The sequence below is a fragment of the Hemicordylus capensis genome, chromosome 3, assembly GCF_027244095.1.
Source record: "Hemicordylus capensis ecotype Gifberg chromosome 3, rHemCap1.1.pri, whole genome shotgun sequence".
NCBI lineage: Eukaryota > Metazoa > Chordata > Lepidosauria > Squamata > Cordylidae > Hemicordylus > Hemicordylus capensis.
The window spans coordinates 11,700,637-11,717,964 of record NC_069659.1 but is presented as its reverse complement, the minus strand read 5'-3'; the positions used below and the strand labels follow the sequence as shown (position 1 = coordinate 11,717,964).

At 45.6% G+C, this 17,328-nt stretch overlaps 1 protein-coding gene across 4 annotated transcripts in view; it reads left to right on the top strand.

Moving 5' to 3' along the window:
• TENM4 (teneurin transmembrane protein 4) overlaps window positions 1-17,328 on the top strand; it is a 1,105,140-nt gene that overhangs the window by 36,601 nt on the left and 1,051,211 nt on the right. For 2 of the 4 annotated variants that reach the window (XM_053305913.1, XM_053305914.1), the window contains exon 1: window positions 12,241-12,449. The exons of 1 other annotated variant lie outside the window; for it this stretch is intronic. The gene's annotated coding sequence lies outside the window, so the exon portion shown is untranslated. Of the gene's footprint in view, window positions 1-9,579; window positions 9,730-12,240; window positions 12,450-17,328 lie in introns of those variants that run through there. One more of the 4 variants, XM_053305917.1, reaches the window with a different exon arrangement.

Here is a 17,328-nt window from a genome sequence, read left to right as displayed (position 1 = left end):
GCTGCCCCCCCGCCGCTGCCACCCCTTTCATTTTCTATATATATTTTTAAGAGAGGTAACATGGGGAATTGGACACAAGGCTCCTTTTTAATTTACATCTGAGCATGACCTTTTCTACTCCAATTCCATGCACACAGAGCAACCCATTTACAAATGCATAGTGAAAAGAACAATTAAAGTTAAATGTTAATTTGCAAAATAATGCCTTCTTTATTTCACATCACATCAGGTTTTCTGGATTACTCCTATGTAATTGAGACCCAGCCTTCTGGGGAAATGGTTCAGGACAAGCCAGTATAGTGGGTAACAAAGTTTAGAAGCAGTGCATGTCACAGATGCTATTTTCACAGAGAGAACCAGAGTGTTCTAAACAGCTGGCTGGGCCCTTGGCAAGTCAACCTCTGTTTTATGTAACAGTGGGGAGCTGGGGCAGAGTTCCCTCAGAAGAATGAGGCCATAAGGAAAGGTTCTTCAACTCATAAGAACACAAGAACAGCCCTGCTGGATCAGGCCCAAGGCCCTTCTAGTCCAGCATCCTGTTTCACACAGTGGCCCACCAGATGCCACTGGAAGCCTACAGGCAGGAGCTGAGGGCATGCCCTCTCTCTTGCTGTTACTCCCCTGCAACTGGTACTCAGAGGCATTCTGCCTCTGAGGCTGGAGGTGGCTTTTAGTCCTCCGATTAGTAGCCGTTGATTGATAGACATCCCCTCCATGAAGTTATCCAAACCCCTCTTAAAGCCATCCAGGTTGTTGGCTCTCACCACATCCTGTGGCAGAGAATTCCACAAATTGATTATGCGTTGTCTGAAAAAGTACATCCCTCTGTTGGTCCTAAATTTTCTGGCAATCAATTTCATGCGATGACCCCTGGTTCTAGTGTTATGTGTGTGAGAGAGAAATTTCTCTCCATCTACTTTCTCTACACCATGCATGATTTTATAGACCTCTATCATGTCTCTCTGTTGTTGTCTTTTTTCTAAACTAAAAAGCCCCAGGTGTTGTAGCCTTGCCTCACAAGAAAGGTGCTCTAGGCCCCTGATCATCTTGGTTGCCCTCTTCTGCACCTTTTCCAGTTCTGCAATGTCCTTCTATAGATGCGGTGGTGACCAGAATTGTATGCAGTACTCCAGGTGTGGCCGCACCATAGGTTTGTATAGGGGCATTATAATATTAGCAAATTATACCCTGATGATATACAATCCATTTCTTCTCCCTTCATTTTCCTGTGAATTAGCCAATCTGCCTTCCAAAACCACCCAAGGGTATGGTTGGAAGGGGGTGGTACATGTCACATTGGAGCTCATGGACCCTTGATAGTGTGGCTGATGCTGTTTTATCCAATAATAGCATTGCCTGGATAGATGAAGGAGCAGTGGGAGAGGAAGCAAACCCAAAAGAAAGAAAAGGGCAAGGGGGCGATGATAATATGAATACGGCAAATATTTATGTACTGTTTTTCAACCAAAGTCCCCAAAGCAGTTTACATAGATATCAATAAATAAAATGGCCCACTGTCCCATAAGATAGAACCCCCAAAAAGCCACAGGAGGGAAGCTGTGCTGGGGTTGGATAGGGCCAGCTGCTCTCCCCCTGCTAAATAAAAAGAATCACCACTTTTAAAAAGTTGCCTCTTTGCTCATTTAGCAGGGGACAAGGCATGCCTTGCTATGGAGCAAGGCACAGGAGAATGAGGGCAGTTGACCAGACGTTGGGAGAATAGGATCACAAGAAGTCAGAGCAGTGGTTCATCTGGATCAGTATCATCTGCACTGACTAGTAGCGGATCTCCAAGGCTTCAGGCAGTATCTAATAGAAGACAGTGCTCACATGTAGTTGCCCATATAAATGCAAACCAGGGCAGACTCTGCTTAGCCAATTCATACTGAAAGGCCAGCTCTCCATCTCTGGTTCAAGGCAGAAGCCAGCTCTGGAGATGTCTTGCAGCCTCCTCTCTCCCATCTCTCAAAGAGCAATTGGTAACCTGTTCCAGGGCAAAGGGTCTCGACCAAGGCAGGGACACAGAAGGAACACAAACCTTGCACAGCTCTAAGGGGGAAAGATGCTCAGGACATTGGACAGCTCCAAGCAGAAGATCCAGCGCTTGGCATAGCATGCACAACATGGGAGGAGAGCTGGTCTTGTGGGAGCAAGCATGCGTTGTCCCCTTAGCTAAGCAGGGTCTGGCCTGGTTTGCATTTGAATGGGAGACTACATGTGTGAGCACTGTAAAAAGATATTCCCCTTAGGGAATGGGGCAACTCTGGGAAGAGCACCTGCATGCTTGCATGCAGAAGTTCCCAAGTTCCCGCCCTGGCATCAACAAGATAGGGCTGAGAGAGACTCCTTCCTGCAACCTTGGAGAAGCTGCTGCCAGTCTGTGTAGACAATCCTAAGCTAGATGGACCCATAGTTGAACTCGGTAGAAGGCAGCTTCCTATGTTGCCTATGCATGAGGTGGTTGTTGCTCCAGTGGATGCCTATATCTGACTGCTAGTTTTTATGGCTGCTGCCCAGGTAGAGTGGCTTGGTTCCACCTCCGTTGTTTAAAGGAGATTTGCCCGGTTTTCTAGGAAGGGAAAGAGAGAGGAAGAACTGAGTGCACATATTGTAGACCTGACCCCTTCAAGAATATTTTCCAAGTTCTTGGGCTATATCAATGGCAAGCAAGCCCCCAAGCACACTTCAATTGCCTCTGAAAGAACTATGGTGACTAAGTCAAGGCATGTGCAGGTGGAAATGCTACAGACTTGCTTAGCAGCTTACCTAGTTTTATAGTGTTGCCTTGTTTAATAGGTGCCCTGTTTAACCTGAGTTCAAAAGTACAAAACTCTATTTTGAAAAAGAATGCTTGTCAGCTTCTAATTGATATGAGTGTCACTGGTATTGACTAATTTCCTGCCCTATCCAATTTCCTAGCTGTTTAATTGCTGGATCTAGGGGCAAACAGCCTCCTGGGAAAGGGGTTTGTATATTCTCTCTGTCCTTCTTCTCCTTATGCATTCTCAATTAAAATGCTAATTGCCATTGTTACTGAGAAAAGGTTTGATTAGACATCATTTGCTTCTGATCTCACAAACAATGCTTATCAGTTGTATCGTGCTTTTCAGTGTCCAAAGTGCTTGCTATAAATTATCTTATTGGCTGACATCCAGACTAATGCTGCAGTGGTGGAAACATGTTGCATTTGTGTAAGGTTGTTGCACTAGTTAGTTCCAATGAGTATCTGCTCAACTATATGACCTCCTTCCATGGTACATCTTTGGTCATTGCATGGTGCAACTCTAATCTGGATGTCCACCACTGTAATCCTTACAAGAACTCTGTATAGTAAGTGATTATTATTTATCTCATGTTGGAGCGGAAGAGCTGAGGCTCAGTTAGAAAGACTTGTCTAAAGACACCTAGTGAATTCACGATAGAGGCCACACTGGAACCTGGGTTGTGTTGTCAATAATAGACTATAAGGCTGTTCTCACAAGCAGCCTAACCAAGGCTAGGGCAAGCCGGATTACTCATGTGCAGCACTGGGACCTGCATGGATCCAAGCGCTGCCTGCCCGCATTTGTATTGTGCTTTCGAGCATTTGAAGCCCGTTAGAGGAACTGTCTTGCAGTTATTCATACAACAACTTTACCAGGAAAATATTATCCCCTTATTCCAGATGGGAAACTGACTATCTTGGCAAAGAGGCACCTTTTAACGTGGTAATTCTCTTTATTTAGCAGGGGGAGAGTAGCTGGCCCTATCCACCCCCAGCACAGTAATGTTTTAATGAAAGGCGGTATACAAATTTAACAATCAATCAATCAATCAATCAATCCTGGCCTCCAGAGATCTGCACTGCAGTGACTGTTGCTGGTGTCTATCTTATGTTTATTTTTAGATTGTGAGCCCTTTGGGGACAGGGATCCATCTTATTTATTTGTTATTTCTCTGTGTAAACTGCCCTGAGCCATTTTTGGAACGGCGGTATAGAAATCAAATGAATGAATGAATGAACGAATGAATGAAGTGCGGCCCATGCTCCCACACAATCCACATTGCTGCATGCAGTGCATAAGACAGACACCAGCAACAGTCACTGGAGGTCCTGTGCTGGGGGTGGATAGGGCCAGTTACTCTCCCCCTGCTAAATAAAGAGAATCACCACGTTAAAAGGTGCCTCTTTGCCAAGATAGCAGGGGTTCCCACCAGCGCTGAGGAATCATTGGGGGGAAGGCCCTCCCTGCCTCTCGTTCATGTAAAGTCCCTTATTGGCTGACATCCAGACTAAATAACTCAGTATTACTACTCAAGAGTTACTACTTAATTTCAGTGCTCACCTTTGCTGGGAGGTCATAAGGTGGCTTTAGGCAAGCCACTTACTCTCAGCCTCAGTTTCCCATCTGGAATAAGGGGATAATATTTTCCTGGTAAAGTTGTTGTATGAATAACTGCAAGACAGTTCCTCTAATTTCACAGAGTAAAACAATCAAACAGTTTAAAATTAGTTATACATAAAAGCCTGAGGAAACAGATGTGTCTTAAGGGACTTTTTAAAAGCTATCAGAGATGGAGAAACTCTTATTTTGACAGGGAGTGCATTCCAAAGCTCTGGGGCAGCCACAGAGACGGCCCAGCCTTGAGTAGCCACCAAATGAACCAGCGACAATTGTAACCAGACCTCCCCAATAGGCGGCAAGGTTCATGACAAAGGAGGCATTCTCTTAAATACCCTGGATCTAAGCCATTCAGGGCTTTATAGGCAGGGGCGTAGCAAGGTTGTAGTGGGCCCAGAGACAAGATTTTAAAATGGGCCCCCCCACACACACACACTGAAGCTCAGCTCATGAAGTAAAGAAATCTTAAATGAGGCTGAATAGTGGTAACAAAAAGCATAGTAAAAACCTATGTGCCACAATAGAACATCATCCTAAATTATTTTTTTTAAGGGTTTGTAAATTGTGGACATGCAAGTCATTGAATGGTACTAGAGAAAGACCTGCTGTTCTGGTTGCTCCAGGTCTTAACACTCACATCAGTTTTAGAGGATGAATACAACTGTGAAGGAAGCCCGGGCGGGTGCGCGGCTGGGGGAGTCAGTCATGTGACTTGCCTCTGGGGGGGCCCCCAAGGCAGTGGGCCCCCAGACAACTGTCTCTCCTTGCCCTATTATAGTTACGCCTCTGTTTATAGGTAATAATCAGCACTCTGTATTCCACTCAGAAATATATCGGCAACCAGTGCAATTATTTTTATATCAGTGTTATATGGTCCCTTCGGGTAATCACATTCTATACCAGTTGTCGTTTCTGGACTACAAACTAAGGCAGCCCCACATAGAGTGCAGTACAATACTCAAGCCTGGAGTTTACAGCATATGTACTACTGTTTTAAGGTCATTTACCTCCAGAAATGGGAGTAGCTGACGTATCAACTGAAGCTGATAAAAAGTGCTCTGAGCTGGCTCATACCGAAAATATCCACGTTTTTTGAGTGGGAGCCAACTCTGAGGCATGCCCTCATCTCTTGCTTCTGGGCTTCTCAGAGACATCTGGTGGGCCACTGTGGGAAAGAGGATGCTGGATTTGGGCCTGATCCAGCAGGGCTGTTCTTATGTTCTGCAACAGGCATCAGTATCTAAGGTGCTGGTGACATCTAGTACAGAAATAGAAAACAACGCTTGGACCATTTGGACACAGAAAAGCTGTTTAGATTTATTTCCCCCAATCAGACCAAATCAATATGGATTGTCAAACCCGCTTAGAAATATGCACGGAATTCAGAAGTCTCATTGTGATATAACACTGCACTGAGTGGTTTCCATTTCTTCAGAAAATGCAAGTAGATATAAATGAATTCCAAGGTACCTTTAAAGTAGGGGAAGAAGTTCAGCATCATCTTATTGATCGACTTAATTTGGAAGCCAGGAAGCCTACTGTTTGATGCTTGAAATGGTAGCAGGAAGAGATAATCCAGGAGTAGCTCAATCCTAGCAGGATATCGACAAAGCCTATCCATCTCTGTTGTAAAGCTCGCCTGTTTATTTTCATGCCGACATGGGAAGCGAGTTTTCTATTAGTACTGTTTTGGTAATATCATTTAAACAGACTCTCTCTAGGAAATTAGACTGAATTGTACATCACAAGCTCTTTGCAGTGAAGGGAAGGAAAAGCAAGACCAGATCCATTTGTCTGGGGTTCATTTTGTCCTTGAAATCTGTAAGTGTGGCTCCTTTCTCTCTTTGTTTATGGATTACTGTTCCACATGGGTGCAGTTTAAATAAGTCCTGATTGGACTGTAATCCAGAAATAATTAAACCCCATGACTCCTGCTCTGCATAAAATCTACAGCATAAAATCTACAGATTTTTCTTTTTTTTTTAAGAGTCAATTTGTTTCTCCTCCAACTTGTTAATTTTAACAGTCTAATTGCCTCCGCCCGCCCCCCCCCCCCCCGCCGACATGGGAGAATCCAGGCAGAATGTTTAGGAAACTTAGAGGCTGGGGAATAAGAAAAGTCTCCAGAAAAAGGACAGGGAGTTTATTAAATCACTTGACCATATCAGCAAGGAGACATTCTAAAAATAATTATTAAATGTCAGTGGGAGGGCGGGGGGCGTGGAACCCCAGGTAGATGTGCTCATGGAATGAAAGCTTGTTATAAAATTTAAAAAAGAGAAAGAGAATCCATCTACCTTTCCAAGGCCTTCTGTTGGGATGATGATGATGATGACGATAATAATAATAAATAATAATAATAATAATAATAATAACCGGTCAGTTAGGGATATGAACTAAAAGGTTGAGCCTTTTTTAAAACAGTCAGCTTGGCCCAGGTTTTCCCTCAGCAAATCCCAAACCATCATTTTGTTTTCTCCTCATTTGCTAAATACAGAGACCAGTGAAGTGTAGGATATTGGAAGAGCTTTAATGGTGAAATATTCACTCTTATGCGCTGGTCCAGCTCCACAACAGACATCAATATCCATGATGCTGGTGACATTTAGTATGAAAGAAGAAAGCAATACCTGGGCCATTTGGGCACAAAGAAACTGTCTTGATTTCTTTCCGCCTGTCAGATCAAAACAATATGGATTGTCAAGTCCACATGGAGCAGTTGATGGGAGACGGAGCTGAAGAAAATGAGAGATGTGGACCGGGGATGTGTGTTAGGAAGGAGTTCCAAATGTTAAGTAGAGTGCTGTGGGATCTAGCCATCAGAAGGAAGAGCAACCACACTCGGCACAAATGTGTCTTTTGCCATCAAAACTAGAAGTCAACAGATTTGCAGTGGGTGGATGGTAGCTTGTAAGACTGATTTTCTGCTTTTTGGAATTGTAATCTGCAGCCTTTTAAAAAGATCTTATCTCTATTTCCAAAAGAAATGGAAATGTTATGATCCTTATGGATCTGCAGGTGAGAGGGAGGTACCGGAAAACTCAAGGTAACCCAAAGATATGTTAGTTTCACAAAAATCTGAAGAAAAGGGAAATGTAAGGGCGGGAGCAGTTGGGGGTGGGGGGAGCCAACCCAGACCTAAGGAGTCTGTTGACAAAATCTGTGGAAAGGCTGACAACTTTGTTCTTGCAAAAAGGAAAGGGGAGGGAATGATTCAGTGTGATGAAATATGCTCTCTTGTGTCCCACTTCCCCTCTTAGGTTTTGTTTGGTTTTACAACCTCTCCCAAGCATTTCCATCTGCAGCCAGCTGTTCTGTCAGAGCGAGGCAGTAACCAGCTTCCGTGAGCGTCCCAACAGGTCCCAGTGCCTCTGGCTCATGTGACAGCATTAAACTAGCTGTCTGTGTAAGCATTTCCAGCGTTCCCATCTCTGCAGTGTTACCTAGAGGGTTTCCTGCCCTACAGAGTGAATTCCACTGAATGACATTGATTTCCTGTACAAAAGAAATGTTGTCCCTGCAAGCAGTGCTGAGCATAGAGGCTGCAGTACTTCTCAAGAGGCAAAGAGAAGATAGACTCTCAGTATAGGTGACAAACAGCCCAGTCTCCTGGGCTGGGGAGGAGAGCTGGTCTTGTGCTAGCAAGCATGAATTGTCCTCTTTGCTAAGCAGGGTCTGTCCTGGTTTGCATTTGAATGGGAGACGTGTGAGCACTGTAAGATATTCCACTGGAGGGATGGGGCTGCTCTGAGAAGAGCATCTGCATGCAGAAGGTTCCAAGTTCCCTCCCTGGCATCTCCAAGATAGGGTTGAGAGAGACTCCTGTCTGCCACCTAGGAAAAGCCACTACCAGTCTATGTAGACAATACTGAGCTAGATGGACCAATGGTCCGACTCTGTATATTGCAGCTTCATATGTTCCTATATTCCTTCTAGTTCAACTGTGGAAGGAATAACCCAACCATACGGTTGCATAGAGATTAGGATAAATGGGGGTGGAGTTTGCCAGGACACTTCAGGTTTGAACAAATATAGGAGTTCCTATAGGGATGAGGACAGTTTGTACCCCAACCAGAATCTGGGTTGCAAAGCTGGGTCCTGGCTGGAGTGGAAAGGATCAGGGTTGAACTATGACATGCTGAGGCCTTAAGTGGCCCCATGGCATTACAAGTTTAAACGGCCCCATGGCATTACAAAAATCTATTATATTAATGTCTGGTGGTGACCCAGAGGCAGGCCTTCTCTGTAGCCACTCCTGGACTGTGGAATGCACTCCCTGCAGAAATCCGTAATTTGAATTCTTTATTGGAATTTAGGAGAGCCCTAAAGACCTACCTGTCCGGCCTGGCCTTCCAGTGCTCTTAAATTGTTTTAAAGGGTCTTTGATGTTTGTGAACCGCCCTGAGTGATTTTGTAACGGCCGTCTAAAAATCGAACAAATAAATAAATAAATAAATAAATCTCCTGGGTGTGCCTTGGAATGTGCATCCCAGCTCCCAGCTGATTGGTTGGGCAGCAGACAGGCCTGATTGGCTGAGGCGCACTCAGGATTGGTTGCCGCGGCAGCAGCAGGCCTGGCCGCAGAGGCCAGAGGCAGTGGTGGGCCCAGCCCAGCCACAGAGGCAAGGCCCGGGCGGGGGGGAGAAAGTGCAGGGGGGCAGATGTGGCAGTGGGGAGGAGAGGCGGCTGGGCCTGGAAGTAGAGACTGGGGCAGAAGGTGGGGGGGAAGAGGTAACTGCCGGCCCCAAAGAGCGCACAGATGCTCTGTGCGGAGTCGGCTAGTAATTATTAATCTAACAAAAAGGACAATGAAAATAGAAACAATAAAGTTTCATTTTTACTAGGCAAAGATGCAACAAGAAACTCATGATTGAACAAAAGCAGTTATCCTGCAACAAACCTATTTGCACTAGAAATACCTTTCAATGAAAATACATTGGGGCTATTCACACCCGCAGGCAAAACCGGGCTAGGAAAGCCCAACCCAGTTTTGACAGCGCTTGAGAACTGCTGGGAGCCTCACAGCTCCCAGCAGCGGCGCAGCGGCAAACCCTGTCAGGTGCCCCAGCTGATAGCCAAGGTTTGGGGCGCAAGCAGATTGTGTGCCATGCGGTGCCACACAGCTCCACATAGCGCCTATACATGAGTAGCCTCCTGACCAGCATCAGGAGGCTCCCATAATGCACTGCACACTTGCATGGTGGTGCATTATGGATGTTCTGGGGGCCTCCCAATGCCAGAAACCCCCTGCTGCCGGCAGGAGCCGGCCATTGTCTGGGCGAGCGATCTGCCCGGGACAGTGATCCGTGCAGGGATCGCAAGGAAGAGAAGATTGTCTGACGGGGAGGTAAGCATTTCAAGGCTTCCTCTCCTTGCCCCTTTGGAGTTCTTTCTCCGATGGTGAGAAAGGCCTCCTTGGGAAAAACTTGAAATTTAGTCTTTCTAAAAAAAATTAAAATATCATGCCCTAAGCTGCCACTTCCTTAGTTTGTGCCTAAATCCCAGAAGCATCTAGTGAGTCACTCATATGGGGGGCACAGGGTGCTGATACATGAGCCACTTTCACTTAGCGCTGACTTGAAATTTCTACTTTTAGAGAAGTCCCAAGTCTTGCAGGATTCAAACGGAGAATCCAAAACAAGGCAAAACAAGATTGAGAGAATCTGTACTTGCAGGATTCAAACGGAGAATCCAAAACAAGGCAAAACAAGATTGAGAGAATCTGTACTGAGGGTTCCCCAACTGATGCAAGGGCCCCGGATTAGATGAGAATCCTTCAATTCCCCAGTGAAACAGAAATTCAGAATCACAGAAGAGAAAAGGAGAAGGGCACACACCAACTCTTTGGGCACAAGTTCCATCCTGCTGGACTGGACACCACTGGAATCACAGGAGCTGATGCTGGGGTGTATCCTAGTGAGGTCCCATGTGTGTGTTCAGGCCGGACACTAAAAAGAATTGCAGTGTGCAACATTGACCCCTAAGATTGGCTGGCAGTATAAAGCTTCGTGAGTGGCTTGGTACAGGAACATAGGAAGCTGCAATATACTGAGCCAGACCATTAGTCCATCTAGTTCATTATTGTCTACACTGACTGGCAGCGGCTCTCCAAGGTTACAGGCAGGTGTTTTCCCCAGCCCTACATAGAGATGCTGCCAGGGAGTGAACCTGGAACCTCCTGCATGTAAGCATGCATGCCCACTGAGATATGGCCCCATCTCCTGAAGTGAATATCTTATAGCGTTCACATGTAGTCTCCCATCCAAATGCAAACCTTAGAGACCGCTTTCTTCATTATGATCCCCATCGCTTGTTGAGGTCATCTGGAGAGGTCCGTCTCCAGTTACCACCAGTTCATCTGGTGGCGACTCAGAACCAGGCCTTCTCTGTAGCTGCTCCTGGTCTATGGAATGCACTCCCAGCAGATATCTGCAGTTTAGGCTCTCTGTCGGCCTGTAAGAGAGCCCTAAAAACTTGCTTGTTTGGCCTGGCCTTCCAAAATTTGAAAAGTGTGTTTAAAGTATTTAAAGTTTTATTTTGATTTTAAATGGTTTTAATTGTTTTTTAATTGTTTTTATACTGTTTTTAGCACCGTGTTTTTAATTGTGTGTTTTTATGTCTTTTAAAAGTTGTTGTACACCACCCAGAGCCTTTGGATGGGGCGGTTTATAAATGTAATAAACAAATAAAACAAACAAACAAACCAAGGCAGACCCTGCTTATAAAATGAAACAATTTATGCTTGCTATCACAAGACCAGCCACCTAATGGCACAGTGGGGAAATGACTTGATTAGCAAGCTAGAGGTTGCCGGTTCAAATCCCTGCTGGTACCTCTATCGGTCAGCAGCGATATAACAAGATGCGGAAAGGCATCATCTCACACTGTGTGGGAGATGGCAATGGTAAACCCCTCCTGTAGTCTACCAAAGACAACCACAGGGCTCTTTGGTCACCACGAGTCAATACCGACTAGACGGCACACTTTACCTTTACCTTACCACAAGACCAGATCTTCTCCCCGAGTATAAATACTAGATGAAGACCGGAGCTGATTGGGGAATATCATTGTATGGGATATCTATCTATCTATCTATCTATCTATCTATCTATCTATTCATCCAATTTCTATACAGCCCTTCCAAAAATGGCTCACCACAGTTTACACAGAGAAATAATAAATAAATAAGATGGATCCCTGTCTCCAAAGGGCTCACAATCTAAAAGAAACATAAGACAGACACCAGCAACAATCACTGGAGGTACTGTGCTGGGGTGGAGAGGGCCAATTACTCATCCAATAATGTACAAATCTCCTGCTACAAAGCTATATGAGCCTGTACATGGCTTGGTATCTGTTGTTTTTTTATGTCTGTTTTTAGAGTTTTTATGGTTTTAATTGGATTTTAATACTTTTATGTGATTTTATGGAATTTTATTGTATTAACCTTTGTAAACCACCTGGGGATAATTTTTAAGAAGGGTGAGATATAAATCTAACCATCAATCAATCAAATCCATCTATAGTCCATTAAGCATCCCTTTTCCCTTCTCCACTATTCTTCATGCAAACACACCCCCTTGCAAAATGGCTCTTTCCCTTCAGAAAATGGCTACCTGTGCTTTGCTATACACACCTGCATGTTACATGCTCCTCAGTCTAAAAACAGTGGAGAAGTGGAGGTTTTGTGAATATTTCCTTCAGGAACAAGGATTTGCCAAGACAACATATAGTTTTGCTCAGAGAGAGAGAGAGAGAGAGAGTAACAGGAAGGGATGGAGAAAAGGCAGATGGACCGTGTGGGGTCACAGCCAGAGCCAATTAGCCTAAAAGAAGAGAACAGGTGAAATAAATCTTATTGGCGCTCTAGCTGAGGAGGAGAAGAAAGCAGCATGTTAAAAAGCTGCTGCTTCCAAGGTGTGAGGAGAAACTTGAGAATAGAAGGACAAGATCCTTGTTTTTGTGGTAGGAGAGATTGAGTTTCCTCTGGGAAATTCACTGCTGTAGATGAACTTGCATTTATTCGGGTTTTGGATTGTGAGCTGCTCTGAAGAACATGGTTGAAAGGTAATTGGGAAGCTCATGTGTAAGTTGTTAATTAGTGGAGTCTGGTAAGGAGATGAAACGTTCTGAAAGGTGGCTGGAGAATAACCAGCCAGATAAATTCATTGGGTCTCAGTGACATGGGGAATGGGTCACAAGGCTTGTTGCTTGCTTTATGGTGACTCAAACCAAGTTTATAGGATATGTGAGAGAACAGCAGCAGCATTCTCTAGTAATGCTTTATTGCTAATGGCTCCTGCAAATGCTTGGTCTGTAAACCTTAGACTGCCAAAAGAAAACAAACAAGCATAGCTTATCTGTTTCTAATCCCTCTGGGCCTCGGGCTGTCTGTGCTCCTGAGATTATACAAGCCCGACTACCGATACATGCTTCTGCTGCAAAACTGAAATGGTTTCCCCAGTTCTTTCACATGGCCTTCTCACTCTGAGGCCTCCTTACCTCCTAAAGAAGTAGGCTGCAGCAAAGTCCAGCTCCAAATTTATTTATTTATTTACATTTTAGATCCTGCTCTTCCTCCAAGCAGCCCAGAGCGGTGTACTACATACTTAAGTTTCTCCTCACAACAACCCTATGAAGTAGGTTAGGCTGAGAGAGAAGTGACTGGGGGGATCTTGCCTTAATTTAGGGCAAGCAGAGTTAAATGTGCTGTATTCAAATCTGGCACAAATCAGTATGTAGTAGTAGTAGTAGTAGCTGATACTAGGCCTTAACTACTAGGCTGTCTGTATTTAAGAGGCTCCAAGCTAATTCGATAAATTGGCAAGGGAGAAGGCAATCCCTCTCCTCCAGACCCTTGGGATGGTTGTACCCTCTCATCTTCCCCTTTCCATATAATTTGAGTAATGGTCTCATCTCTTTAGAATAGGGAAGGTGGGGTGCAATTGGGCCATTTCACCCCCAAGTTTTGAAACACAATCCCATCCTCTTGAGCTGGCAGGAAAGTTTGGGATGGGTGTCAGAGCATATTAATAAGGTCATAATTGTGTTCCTCTGCCCGTTCACCACTGGAACATGTGTCTGGTGTTGCCTTCAGACAACATGCTGTCTCCCAGCAACTTTTTTCAGGAAAAGACAAGGGGCTGCTTCCCTCTCAGTTTTCTGCCCTCAGCCCAGGGGTAGTGCGCGTTCCCTGGGTTGGCAAGACAGACATTCTGTCCAGCTCCCAACACCTGCAGATGTCAACTCACTTGTCTCCCTCTGGATGCCTGTAGGTGGAAGGTGCGGGGAGGGGTGGGGAAGAGAAAGCGTCCAACTCCACTTCTTTTTTTAAAAAGGAGAGCTGGTCTTATAGTAGCATGAATTGTCCACTTTGATAAGCAGGGTCCACTCTGCTTTGCATTTGAATGGGAGACTACATGTGAGTTCTATAAGATATTCCCTTTAGAGCAGGGATCCTCAACGTTGGGCCCCCAGATGTTCTTGGACTTCAACTCCCATAATCCCCAGCCAAAGGCCACTGGGCCTGGGGATTATGGGAGCTGAAGTCCAAGAACATCTGGGGGCCCAACATTGAGGATCCCTGCTTTAGAGGATGGGGACACTCTGGAAAGAACATTTGCATGCAGAATGTTCCAAGTTCCCTCCCTGACATCTCCAAGATAGGGGTGAGAGAGATTCCTGCCTGCAACCTTGGAGAAGCCGCTGCCAGTCTGTGTAGACAATCCTGAGCTGGATGGGCCAATGGTCTGACCTGGCATAGTGCAGCTTCCTATGTCCATTTCCTCCCTCCTTGCTTCCCTCACGCATGCATCTGCTCCCTGCTGAGCTTCTTGTCAAATGCCCAGCTGCCTAGAAGTTTAAGCAGCCAGCAGATCTGTGCTTGGGTGAGGCTTGTGCCACCACCACCCCCATGCTGGTTTTGGGGTTTGTGACCTGAGGCAGCAAACCTGCCTGAGCCAGCACTGCCTCTGCCCCACCAGGCCAACATCTGATGACTCTCAGAACTGCCAGTTTTGAGCTGAGCCCTGGAAGGCCATGGGTTTGCCTACGCTGAGAACAAGTTTCCCCTCCCTAAACAAGGCCCCTTCATTTCTGCAGTGCAGTGCTGACTGATTCATGGCCCTTAAACTCTACCTAGATTATGGTGAAGGGAAGAACAATCTTTTCTAATCAGAAGTACTTATTTGAGGGCTTAAATACAGAATTAGCTTATGTCTAAATGGCTCCTCAGTAACAGTGGAAGAAAATTATGTTTGTGGTGAATGGCAGTTCATGCCTCCAAAAAGCACTTGACAGAAAATAATACATGTTTACATTTTTTTTTAAAAAAAATAATGGCAAAAAGACTGTTCTCTGAGGAGTAATAAACATATCAGATGGTCACTCAGGAATAAGCAATGGAAAAGCTGACATATCTATTGCTTAATAATAGATGGGTTTCTGGCCTGTTATAGGAGCTCTTCTAGGAATGACGTGAACATTTCCCCTTAGCTGTTCATGTATGTGTCAGAATGGCCCTGCAGCTGTTGTTGAACTACAGCTCCCATCATTCCCATTGTGACTGGGAATGATGGGAGTTGTAGTTCAACAATAGCTGGAGGGTCAAGGTTGCCCACCCTGGTTTAGGTGGTCATTCAAGCAGAACCTACAAGTGTCCAAACTACACACCCATAAGCTCTGCAAGAAGTGGGATTTCTGACTGCGTTTATTTTATTTATTTTTAGCCTACTTTCCTTATGGAAAGTAAGTTTATGAGATCACCAGCTTTCTGTGTCTGTCTGTGTCCCCCTATCAATTTTGCAATGCCTGGACATATTTAAACCAAATTTGGTGCAGTTGTAGGGACACCTCAATGATGAAGTGTCATCCATCCCAATTCAAGATGGCAGAAGTGTGAACTGTTGAAGTGCAAATGGGCTAATGTTAACTGCCTAACTAACTGGAACCAAATTTAGTACAGTTATAGAGAAAAGCAGAGTCACCTTAACAGTGTATTGTGATAATGTCATCCACCCCAATTCAAGATGGTGGGTGCATGAACGTTTGAGGCAGAAGTGGGCGAACGTTTGAGGCAGAAGTGGGCTACCTTGTGAAATTATCAATTAAGTTATCACTATCAATTAAGGTGTTAGGGAAAGCTGCAGATTAGCTCTTAACAGAATTCCTTGTTATAACTTAATTGCATCATGTCTTATATAAAATCCCAAGGTGGCTATCAAATTAAAATACAAATACAAACTTTTAAAAAGCATTAAAAAGTAGCTAAGGAAGAGAGGCATATTCTAAATAACCATAACAGCAAATCAACACAAGTCAGAGCCCAAAGGTACAGGAAAACAGTATTACCTTTGTGGCAGACAAGGTTGGAAGGGAGTGAACAGCCATAGAAAGAGCATTCCAAAATCAAGGAGTAATAACAGAGAAGGCCCTGTCTGCATGCAGGATGACTGAGCCTCCCTTGGCTTTGGCACACAGAACAGAACCCGTCCTGTCTGTTCTGTGGGCAACACAGTGGGCAATCGCCTAGGAGGAAAGGTGGCCTATAAAATACTTGGGGCCTAAGCAGAGTTGTGTAGAGCTTATGGGAAGGTGGTTGTGGGGGAGAGTTCTTGTGCAGCCTGTGTGGGGCCAACCTCCTCCCACCTGCACATCTCCTCCCAGCTCCAGGGGGAAAGCACATAGCCAAAGGTGATGGGGGAGAGAGTTCCCAGAGTTCCTCCCAACCACATGCCCCCTCCGTGTGGCAACTGCTCAGGGGACAGGGAGAAAGCATGTGCCGCTGCAGGTGATTGTGGGGAGAGTATCCTCCTCCAGGGCTGGCCCAAGGGTCTGGGTGCCCCAGGTGAAGCCCACCCCTCTACCACCCCTTTGCCAACCCAGGCACCCTTCTGGACATAGCAGGTGGCAGATGGGAGGGTAGGCACCGGGGACTGTGTGCCTAGGCCTAAGCCATTAAGGACAGGGGATGTGAATGGAACCAGCAGGGGCTGGTTTGAAGGTGGGGGGTAACTTTAAGGGCAGGGGAGAGTGCTCTTACCCCTTCCGCCGCGTTTCCCCCACTGGTGCTGCACTTTCAAATGGTCCGGTAGGGTGGCAGTGTACCTCCCTGCCTCCCCATTCCCTAGTCAGACCAAAAATGATAGAAAGTAGCCCGTGCATGTCAGAGCGCGTCGGCATGCCTTCAAACTGCCAGTCACTCGAACCTGTTTGGAGGCCCATAAAAGGGCCTCCAAACAGGTTTGTGCACATCCCTATTAAGGACTTTAAAGGTAATTTACTTTAAAGGTAATTCCCAGCCCAGAAACACACAGCAAGCCAGCACAGCTCTTTAAGAGTGAAAGTAATGTACTGGTGCCAATTAGCACTTTGGTGACTGTGCTTTTTGTAGTGGCCAACATTTCTAGATACTCTAGCAGCAGCCATGAAGTGTGTGTTGCAGGAGTCCAGACACGAGGTGACTGGGTAACTGTGGCCAGATGTGCCCTCTCTGGGAATGGGCAAAGCTGGCACACCAGCTACGCAAAGGCATTCCTGGCCATGGTTTCAGCCTGAACATCCACGAGCAACTTTGGGCCCAGGAGAATCCTAATCTGTTATCCCAGGGGTTCCCAACCTGTGGTACTCCAGATGTTTCTGAACTACAACGCCCATTCTCCCCAGTCACAACACATTATAGCTGGGGATGATGGGACTTTTAATTCAGCAACATCTGGAATAGCACAGATTTGGAACCCCTATGCTAACCTGTTGTTTCAAAGGAAATGCAGCCCCATCCAGAGCAGGTTAATAACCCAATCCCAGATCAACTTTCCTACTGACTAATAGCATCTCCGCCTTATCAGGTTTAAGCCTCGGCTTCTTAGTTCACATCTGACCCATAGCTGCCACCATCAACCACCTGGGATCAAATGACAAGGCGAGAGAGAGCTGTGTCTTCAGACAA